At 26.0% G+C, this 10,988-nt stretch overlaps 1 long non-coding RNA gene across 1 annotated transcript in view; it reads left to right on the top strand.

Moving 5' to 3' along the window:
* Window positions 1-9,791: 9,791 nt before the first annotated feature.
* The window catches only part of LOC122510477, a 73,046-nt gene continuing 71,849 nt past the window's right edge, over window positions 9,792-10,988 (top strand). The window contains exon 1 of the long non-coding RNA XR_006302446.1: window positions 9,792-10,747. This is a non-coding gene — a long non-coding RNA (uncharacterized LOC122510477). The remainder of the gene's footprint in view (window positions 10,748-10,988) is intronic.

The raw sequence follows: 10,988 nt of genomic DNA, 5'->3' as shown, positions 1-10,988 counted from the left end.
CAAGCAGAAAATAAATCAAATAAAAAAATAAATAAAATGAAAACTATGATTATTGGAATTATTTACTAATCTCGAAAAAAGAACTGAATATATTTTTTTATTTTCCTTCTTTTATATATATATATATATATACTGCTCTAGAGTGTTATTTATAAAAAAACATAAAAATATTTATTAGGAAACGCAAATAAAAGAATAGTTATTATTTGATTTACGAGAACTATTTTCTTATTTAAAATTATAGCTTTTAAGTTTTTTGTCTAAAAATAAAAAAAAAATGGTTCTTTGGCGGAAAGAGAGAGAGATTGAGAGTATATACAATCAACACTCGTATTTCATTAATTTTACGCTTTAACTCCTGAGATTTATTTGAATTTCACATTTAATGCTGAAAATTTCTCATGATTTTCTAAGTATTTCACCCTTCTTTAACAAGCTGAAATACAAAACTCACCAGTTTATGTTACACCCTCCAGTGAAAGTCGTAAAAACGAAAAATAAGATTATATTCAATTTTTCTCTTTTCTGACATTCATAAAAAAAAAGGAAAATGCTGTAAAAATGATATTTTTCTATTAAAATTTTCTTATTATGAAAATTTAAATAAATACAATTTAGTTTCATTTTTTCTTATTTAAATGCAATTTCTCTTAAAAATTAATCCTTAATTTATATGATTTATATAATTAATTTATATAATTATTCATTATTAGAGGAACACAGTCAGAGGAGGACCACCTTTTGAAATTTGTTTCTAACTATGTTTAAAAAATAAATTTATTCCCAACTACTTTTTAATTAGAGTAAAAATATTTACTAATTTCAAATAGTAACTGACTTTTTGCTTTTAAATTAGTAAATTTTTATTGATAAATTAGTTGAAATTACTATTTAATAGTAAAATTTACTAATTCAAAAGCAAAAAGTCAGTCACTAATTCAAAATATTAATAATTTTAATATTAATTCAAATTTAGAGAGTGAGTTATATTTTTAGAAAGATAAAAAAAGAAATAATTTTAATTTATAATTACTGTTTGTTTTTTATTATTTAGAATTTATTATTTAATGTTTAGTATTTATTATTTATTTTATTATAAAGTAAAAACAAGTACAGAAAGAATAATTATTATTTATTATTTATTCTTTTGCAATTTTTATTATGCCTATTTATTTATTTTATTATTAAGTAAAATCAAATACAGAAACAATAAAAGAATTCTGTGTGTGTGTATAATGTGAAAAAAAATAAAATTGCTTCAGCATTGACGATAAAGTTGATCAACTTTTATGATCAGCTATGTCATAAAAGCAATCAAGTCCATGGTGAATGAAAAATTACAAAATTTCGCTTATGGCTTATGAGCGTGTTGATAGTAAAGATAGAAATCATAAAATATTGGGAAACAATTTATTTTCGTCTGACAATTTTATTTTCTTCTCTCTTTTTTTTAACGCTAATAAAAAAATCAAATGTCGAGGTAAAAAATAGTGGAATAATAAAGTCGAATTCTATATAGTATAAAAGTATTTTTAAATATTTAAAATTTTAAATACATGTATTTGTATTATGTATATTGTATAGATAGTTTTTAAAAATAAAAAATTTAAATTAAACTTCCGGTTTATGTGCTTAGAACAAGATCAAAGGCAGCATCATTTTATATAGTCATGAATATTGGACAGGCTCTATTATGTGGTTCCCCCTCTGGAGTGCATTACCTGTAAATGGTTGCAATAGAGGGATATTCCCCCTATGCCACTTAATATATTTTGGCTCATTTTGGAATCTATGGGTGACGCAAGAAAATCGATCTGTGTGTGTATGTGTTTATTCCCCTTTACACGGTTATATTGTCTAATTAATGGGTACGGAAGGGTGTCATATTTGAGGACCATAAAGTACCATATAGAAAATAGATAGGATAAAAATCACTTGAAGTAAAGTGCACCTTGTTTGAAACTCACTTGACATAAAAATTATTTGACAAATGTCTCAATGGACATAAAATTTATTGAGGATACATTTTATTTGATATAAAAAGCACTTGACATAATTAAAATTTGGCATGGGACTCACTTGATATGAAACTTGCTAAACGTGAAACTCACTTGATATAACTTTTATTTTTAATAAACTTTATTTGACATGGGTTTTAACTGACAGAATAATTATTAATCATAAATATTATTTGACATAAAAAAATCACTTGACATAAAACTCACTTGATATAAAACTCACTTGAAGTAAAAATCACTTTATATAAAACCCATTTGACATGACTTTTAATTTCGATAAACATTATTTTACATAGGTATCAATTGACAAAATAATTATTTAGCATAAATCTTATTTCCAAAAAAACACTTGATATAAAACTCACTTGATATAAATGTTATTTAAAATAAACATTATTTGACATAGGTATCCATTAACAAAAAAATTTATTAGCATGAATCTTATTTAACATAAAAATCACTTGACATAAGTATCACTTGATATAAATAATATTTAAAATAAACATTATTTGACAAAGGTTTCAATTAACAAAAGAATTTATTAGCATAAATCTTATTTAACATAACAATCACTTGACATAAAACACACTTGAAAAAAAATTTACTAGATAAAAAACTTACTTGATACAAAACTCACTTGATTTAAATTTAATTTAAAATAAACATTATTTGACATAAGTTTCAATTAAAAAAATAATTTAATGGCACAAATCTTATCTTAATCACTTAAAATTAGTATTACTTTATTAAACCGCACTTAAACTAATAAATGTTTGTCTCAAAAAGTTACTTAGAGCCACATTCACCAACTTCCGATTAAAAGTTAATCAATGATTAAAGACAGTTTAAAGGCTTCTGAATGGTTAATTGAGGATTTAATCATTGATTAACTTTTAATCGGTGTTGGTGAAATCAACCCTTAATCTGTTAATAATTTTATACATAAATATCACTTGACATTATATTCATTCGTCAGAAATTTAATTATATATTAATAGCACTTGATGTAATTATGATTTGGCATAAATTGTCACCTTTTATGAAAGTCACTTGCGTTTAGAAAAATTATTGAAAATTATTTGACATATGTTTTATATGATTTGTTTAATATTTGTTTAATAACAATTTAATTTTGTAAAGCTCTTAGCTTCGTAAAACTGAAAAATTCGATTGTCTGCTGATTAACAGATGGAGTTTTCTGACTAGTAATTTTGCCAAAATTATTTTACTAAAGTAAATTCTTGTAAATAAACATCTAATAAACAATAGACAACTTAAAAATCAATTGTTTAGTAACAATTGAATTTTTTAAAGCTCTTATCATTGCCAAACTCGAAAACTCGATTGTCTGCTAATTGGCGGATGGAGTATTTTGACTAGTAATTTTGCCAAAATTATTTTACTGAACAAAATTCTTCATAATAAACATCTAATTAACAAAAGACAACAACAAAATAAATTGTTTATGAACAATTGAATTTTTTAAAGCTCTTAGCTTTGCAAAACTCGAAAACTCGATTGTCTGCTAATTGGCGGATGGAGTATTTGGACTAGAAATTTTGCCAAAATTATTTTACTGAATAAAATTCTTAATAATAAACATCCATTGAACAAAAGACAACATTAAAATAAATTGTTTATAGACAATTGAATTTTTTAAAGCTCTTAGCTTTGCAAAACACGAAAATTCGATTGTCTGCTAATTGGCGGATGGAGTATTTTGACTAGTAATTTTGCCAAAATTATTTTACTGAACAAAATTCTTCATAATAAACATCTAATTAACAAAAGACAACAACAAAATAAATTGTTTATGAACAATTGAATTTTTTAAAGCTCTTAGCTTTGCAAAACTCGAAAACTCGATTGTCTGCTAATTGGCGGATGGAGTATTCTGACTAGAAATTTTGCCAAAAGTATTTTAATAAATAAAATTCTTAATAATAAACATCCAATAAACAAAAGAAAACAACTAAATAAATTGTTTACAAAGAATTAAATTTTTTAAAGCTCTTTGCTTTGCCAAAATCGAAAATTCGATTGTCTGCTAATTGGCGGATGGAGTATTTTGACTAGTAATTTTGCCAAAATTATTTTACTGAACAAAATTCTTAATAATAAACATCCATTGAACAAAAGACAACATTAAAATAAATTGTTTATAGACAATTGAATTTTTTAAAGCTCTTAGCTTTGCAAAACTCGAAAACTCGATTGTCTGCTAATTGGCGGATGGAGTATTCTTACTAGTAATTTTGCTAAAATTATTTTACTGAACAAAATTCTTAATAATAAACATCTAATAAACAAAAGACAACAACAAAATAAATTGTTTATAGACAATTGAATTTTTTAAAGCTCTTAGCTTTGCAAAACTCGAAAACTCGATTGTCTGCTAATTGGCGGATGGAGTATTTTGACTAGTAATTTTGCCAAAAGTATTTTAATAAATAAAATTCTTAATAATAAACATCTAATAAACAAAAGAAAACAACAAAATAAATTGTTTATAGACAATTGAATATTTTAAAGCTCTTACCTTTGCAAAACTCGAAAACTCGATTGTCTGCTAATTGGCGGATGGAGTATTTTGACTAGTAATTTTGCCAAAATTATTTTACTGAACAAAATTCTTCATAATAAACATCTAATTAACAAAAGACAACAACAAAATAAATTGTTTATGAACAATTGAATTTTTTAAAGCTCTCAGCTTTGCAAAACTCGAAAACTCGATTGTCTGCTAATTGGCGGATGGAGTATTTTGACTAATAATTTTGCCAAAATTATTTTACTGAACAAAATTCTTAATAATAAACATCCATTGAACAAAAGACAACATTAAAATAAATTGTTTATAGACAATTGAATTTTTTAAAGCTCTTAGCTTTGCAAAACACGAAAATTCGATTGTCTGCTAATTGGCGGATGGAGTATTTTTACTAGTAATTTTGCCAAAATTATTTTACTGAACAAAATTCTTAATAATAAACACCTAATGAACAAGAGACAACAACAAAATAAATTGTTTATAAAGAATTAAATTTTTTAAAGCTCTTAGCTTTGCAAAACTCGAAAACTCGATTGTCTGCTAATTGGCGGATGGAGTATTTTGACTAGTAATTTTACCAAAATTATTTTACTAAACAAAATTCTTCATAATAAACATCTAATAAACAAAAAACAACAACAAAAAAAATTGTTTAAAGACAATTAAATTTTTTTAAACTCTTTGCTTTGCCAAACTCGAAAAATCGATTGTCTGCTAATTGGCGGATGGAGTATTTTGACTAGTAATTTTGCCAAAATTATTTTACTGAACAAAATTCGTAATAATAAACATACATTGAACAAAAGACAACATTAAAATAAATTGTTTATAGACAATTGAATTTTTTAAAGCTCTTAGCTTTGCAAAACACGAAAATTCGATTGCCGGCTAATTGGCGGATGGAGTATTTTGATTAGTAATTTTGCCAAAAGTATTTTAATAAATAAAATTCTTAATAATAAACATCCAATGAACAAAAGACAATAACAAAATAAATTGTTTATAAAGAATTAAATTTTTTAAAGCTCTTAGCTTTGCAAAACTCGAAAATTCGATTGTCTGCTAATTGGCGGATGGAGTATTTTGACTAGTAATTTTGCCAAAATTATTTTACTGAACAAAATTCTTCATAATAAACATCTAATTAACAAAAGACAACAACAAAATAAATTGTTTATGAACAATTGAATTTTTTAAAGCTCTTAGCTTTGCAAAACTCGAAAACTCGATTGTCTGCTAATTGGCGGATGGAGTATTTTTACTAGTAATTTTGCCAAAAGTATTTTAATAAATAAAATTCTTAATAATAAACACCTAATGAACAAGAGACAACAACAAAATAAATTGTTTATAAAGAATTAAATTTTTTAAAGCTCTTAGCTTTGCAAAACTCGAAAATTCGATTGTCTGCTAATTGGCGGATGGAGTATTTTGACTAGAAATTTTGCCAAAATTATTTTATTCAACAAAATTCTTAATAATAAACATCCATTGAACAAAAGACAACAACAAAATAAATTGTTTATAAACAATTGAATTTTTTAAAGCTCTTAGCTTTGCAAAACTCGAAAACTCGATTGTCTGCTAATTGGCGGATGGAGTATTTTGACTAGTAATTTTGCCAAAATTATTTTACTGAACAAAATTCTTCATAATAAACATCTAATTAACAAAAGACAACAACAAAATAAATTGTTTATGAACAATTGAATTTTTTAAAGCTCTTAGCTTTGCAAAACTCGAAAACTCGATTGTCTGCTAATTGGCGGATTTAGTATTTTTACTAGTAATTTTGCCAAAAGTATTTTAATAAATAAAATTCTTAATAATAAACACCTAATGAACAAGAGACAACAACAAAATAAATTGTTTATAAAGAATTAAATTTTTTAAAGCTCTTAGCTTTGCAAAACTCGAAAATTCGATTGTCTGCTAATTGGCGGATGGAGTATTTTGACTAGAAATTTTGCCAAAATTATTTTATTCAACAAAATTCTTAATAATAAACATCCATTGAACAAAAGACAACAACAAAATAAATTGTTTATAAACAATTGAATTTTTTAAAGCTCTTAGCTTTGCAAAACTCGAAAACTCGATTGTCTGCTAATTGGCGGATGGAGTATTTTGACTAGTAATTTTGCCAAAATTATTTTACTGAACAAAATTCTTCATAATAAACATCTAATTAACAAAAGACAACAACAAAATAAATTGTTTATAAAGAATTAAATTTTTTAAAGCTCTTAGCTTTGCAAAACTCGAAAACTCGATTGTCTGCTAATTGGCGGATGGAGTATTTTGACTAGTAATTTTACCAAAATTATTTTACTGAACAAAATTCTTAATAATAAACATCCAATGAACAAAAGACAACAACAAAATAAATTGTTTATAAAGAATTGAATTTGTTAAAGCTCTTAGCTTTGCAAAACTCGAAAATTCGATTGTCTGCTAATTGGCGGATGGAGTATTTTGACTAGTAATTTTGTCAAAATTATTTTACTGAACAAAATTCTTAATAATAAACATACATTGACCAAAAGACAACAACAAAATAAATTGTTTATAAAGAATTGAATTTTTTAAAGCTCTTAGCTTTGCAAAACACGAAAACTCGATTGTCTGCTAATTGGCGGATGGAGTATTTTTACTAGTAATTTTGCCAAAATTATTTTACTAAACAAAATTCTTAATAATAAACACCTAATGAACAAGAGACAACATTAAAATAAATTGTTTATAGACAATTGAATTTTTTAAAGCTCTTTGCTTTGCCAAAATCGAAATTTCGATTGCCTGCTAATTGGCGGATGGAGTATTTTGATTAGTAATTTTGCCAAAAGTATTTTAATAAATAAAATTCTTAATAATAAACACCTAATGAACAAGAGACAACAACAAAATAAATTGTTTATAGACAATTGAATTTTTTAAAGCTCTTAGCTTTGCAAAACACGAAAATTCGATTGTCTGCTAATTGGCGGATGGAGTATTTTTACTAGTAATTTTGCCAAAATTATTTTACTGAACGAAATTCTTAATAATAAACACCTAATGAACAAGAGACAACAACAAAATAAATTGTTTATAGACAATTGAATTTTTTAAAGCTCTTAGCTTTGCAAAACACGAAAATTCGATTGTCTGCTAATTGGCGGATGGAGTATTTTTACTAGTAATTTTGCCAAAATTATTTTACTGAACAAAATTCTTAATAATAAACACCTAATGAACAAAAGACAACAACAAAATAAATTGTTTTTGAACAATTGAATTTTTTAAAGCTCTCTGCTTTGCCAAACTCGAAAAATCGATTGTCTGCTAATTGGCGGATGGAGTATTTTGACTAGTAATTTTGCCAAAATTATTTTACTGTACAAAATTCCTAATAATAAACATCCATTGAACAAAAGACAACATTAAAATAAATTGTTTACAGACAATTGAATTTTTTAAAGCTCTTAGCTTTGCAAAACTTGAAAAGTCGATTGTCTGCTAATTGGCGGATGGAGTATTTTGACTAGTAATTTTGCAAAAATTATTTTACTGAACAAAATTCTTAATAAGAAACATCCAATGAACAAAAGACAACAACAAAATAAATTGTTTATAGACAATTGAATTTTTTAAAGCTCTCTGCTTTGCCAAACTCGAAAAATCGATTGTCTGCTAATTGGCGGATGGAGTATTTTGACTAGTAATTTTGCCAAAATTATTTTACTGAACAAAATTCTTAATAATAAACATCCAATGAACAAAAGACAACAACAAAATAAATTGTTTATAAACAATTGAATTTTTTAAAGCTCTTAGCTTTGCAAAACACGAAAATTCGATTGTCTGCTAATTGGCGGATGGAGTATTTTGACTAGTAATTTTACCAAAATTTTTTTACTGAACAAAATTCTTAATAATAAACATATAATAAACAAAAGGCAACAACAAAATAAATTGTTTATAGACAATTGAATTTTTTAAAGCTCTTAGCTTTGCAAAACTCGAAAATTCGATTGTCTGCTAATTGGCGGATGGAGTTTCCTGACTAACATTTTTTCCAAAATTTTTTTACAAAACTACATTCTTATAAATATACATCTGATTAACGATAGACAACATAAAATTGCATTGCTTATTAAAAATTAAATTTTTTAAAAGCTCTTAGATTAGTAAAACTCAAAAATACTATTGTCTGCTAATTTGAGTTTTGCGAAGGTAAGAGCTTTTAAAAAATATAAATGTTAATAAACAATTTTTTTTTAAGTTTTCTATTTTTATTGAATGTTTATTTACAAGAATTTACTTTAGTAAAATAATTTTGGCAATATTACTATTTAGGAAACTCCATCCGCCAATTAGCAGACAATCGAATTTTTTGTTTTACGAAACTAGTAGCTTTAAAAAATTTAATTGTTAATAAACAATTGATTTTTAAGGTGTCTATTGATTATTAGATGTTTATTTACAAGAATTTACTTTAGTAAAATAATTTTGGTGGTTACAAGTGATATTAAGCCATATAAAGTGATGTTAAGTGATATCAAGTGATATTAAGTGGTATAAAGTGATTACAACCGATATCAAGTGATTACTAGTGATGCCAAGTTGTTACAAGTGATAACAAGTGATGTCAAGTGAGACTTTACTCCTATGAGAGTTTTAACCTAAATAAAGAAATTATCCACGAACAAAATTCCACCTCATCTGAAATTTATACGACACATCAATTTTTATACCCAATAATTTTTATCCCCTTTCAATTTTATGTCAAGTGCCCTTCGCGAACCACTCGCATGTGTCTCATGTTCAGTACTAAATTTTCCAGAAACTGAGAAATTAGAGCCAATTCACACCAAGATTGATGCTTTCTCAGCTTTAGAAAAAAAAAATTTTTTTCCTCATCAAAATGTCTATTTAAAGAATCACTTTTTTTCGGGTGTCATTAATTTATCTTGATAAGTCTTCATTAGAGTTTTTTCTAAAGAGACATGTGTGAAAAATCCTTTTCTCTCTCTCTCTCTCTCTCTCTCTCTGGTAGTTTATTTTTAAACCATAAATGAGATTATTGGTGCTCCATATATTATTTTATAAAAGAAAAATCTCGAGTGTAAAAAGGGCCCTTCTCTTCCGGTTATTTTAGGATGCGAGACTAATTCAACGCGGGGTTAAATTGTGTATTGAAGGGTTAGAAAAAGGTCTGAGAACCCCTGCGATGAACCGCTATTTGAAGAGGAGTGGGTGGTCAAGTAGGCGAATGAGATGTGAGATTGCGCACTGTTGATGCGCGTGGCTCGCACCACTCCAGACTTGTTTCGCAGAGCGAGCGTGGTTGCCTAACGAGGCGCATCTCTTTCTTTATAATTCCGCTCGGCCACTATATATACAAATTCCCGCCGTCCTTCAAAAACACCAAAAAAAAAGGAAATAAAAAACAAACCATAAAAAAGGAATTACAAAATTTTTCCCCTTCTCTCTCTCTCTCAATTTTAAAAAAAAAAATATTCTCATTATATTCCCTCTTAATTAAAATTATTTCTTCCAAACAAAATTTTCATCCCCTTCTCTTTATATTTACCATTTGTGATTAAGTGACAAGTTTTAGGAAAAAAAACTGTGACAAACGTTAATTGTAAAATAAAATAATTATTGTGAATTTAAAAAAATTGTTTGATCGAAGAAAAATTATTGACATTGCTAGTGACCTTGTAGTTGAAATTGAGTTTAGAAAAAAGAAGAGAGAAAAAAAAAGGTTGTGACCGCAAACCAGGTGTAGATCCAATTACTTTGTAGACCTCGAGGAACCTTGGTCGTTTGTTAAGTCTATTGTTGACATTGTTCCAAAAAGGGGCACGTGAATTCCAAACTGGGTGTGCGATAGGTGTTTTCATTAAGGGTGAGAGAATGTTATAACATTTTGTTTTCAAGAAAGTAGAAAGTTTTGCTGCTAAATTTCGCGAGTGTCGTGAATTTTTATTTGTTTCCGTTTTTTTTCAATATTGGTGAAATTCGTGAGTTATTGTGTCTTTTTTTTTGATAAAATTTTGAGAACAATAATTTTTGAGTGATTAAAAGTTTTTTATTTAGTGCTGTTAAATGTATATACAGTGACATTGGATTTTGAGGTTTGAAACTGCCATCAAAACAAGAGCGCATTGTCAACTGTTTTGAAGAATTATCGGTGAGTTTTGTTCAATTGTTTTGGTAATTTTACTGTTTGTTATATTTTTTATTTATTATTTTTTTACTCATTATTATTTTTATTATTATTTTTTATTCATTTTATATTCATTATTATTTTTATATCTTTTTATTATTCGTCTTCTACCAGTATTTTTTGGATTTTAAAATTTTACGGCTTTAAAATATACTTTTTAATGTTAATTATTTATTCAATACTATTTTTGATACTGAAGATTATT

Source organism: Leptopilina heterotoma, unplaced genomic scaffold (genome assembly GCF_015476425.1).
Source record: "Leptopilina heterotoma isolate Lh14 unplaced genomic scaffold, ASM1547642v1 Lhet_120, whole genome shotgun sequence".
Lineage (NCBI taxonomy): Eukaryota > Metazoa > Arthropoda > Insecta > Hymenoptera > Figitidae > Leptopilina > Leptopilina heterotoma.
Note: the sequence above shows the minus strand (reverse complement) of the source record. Positions and strands in the feature narration are given on the sequence as shown.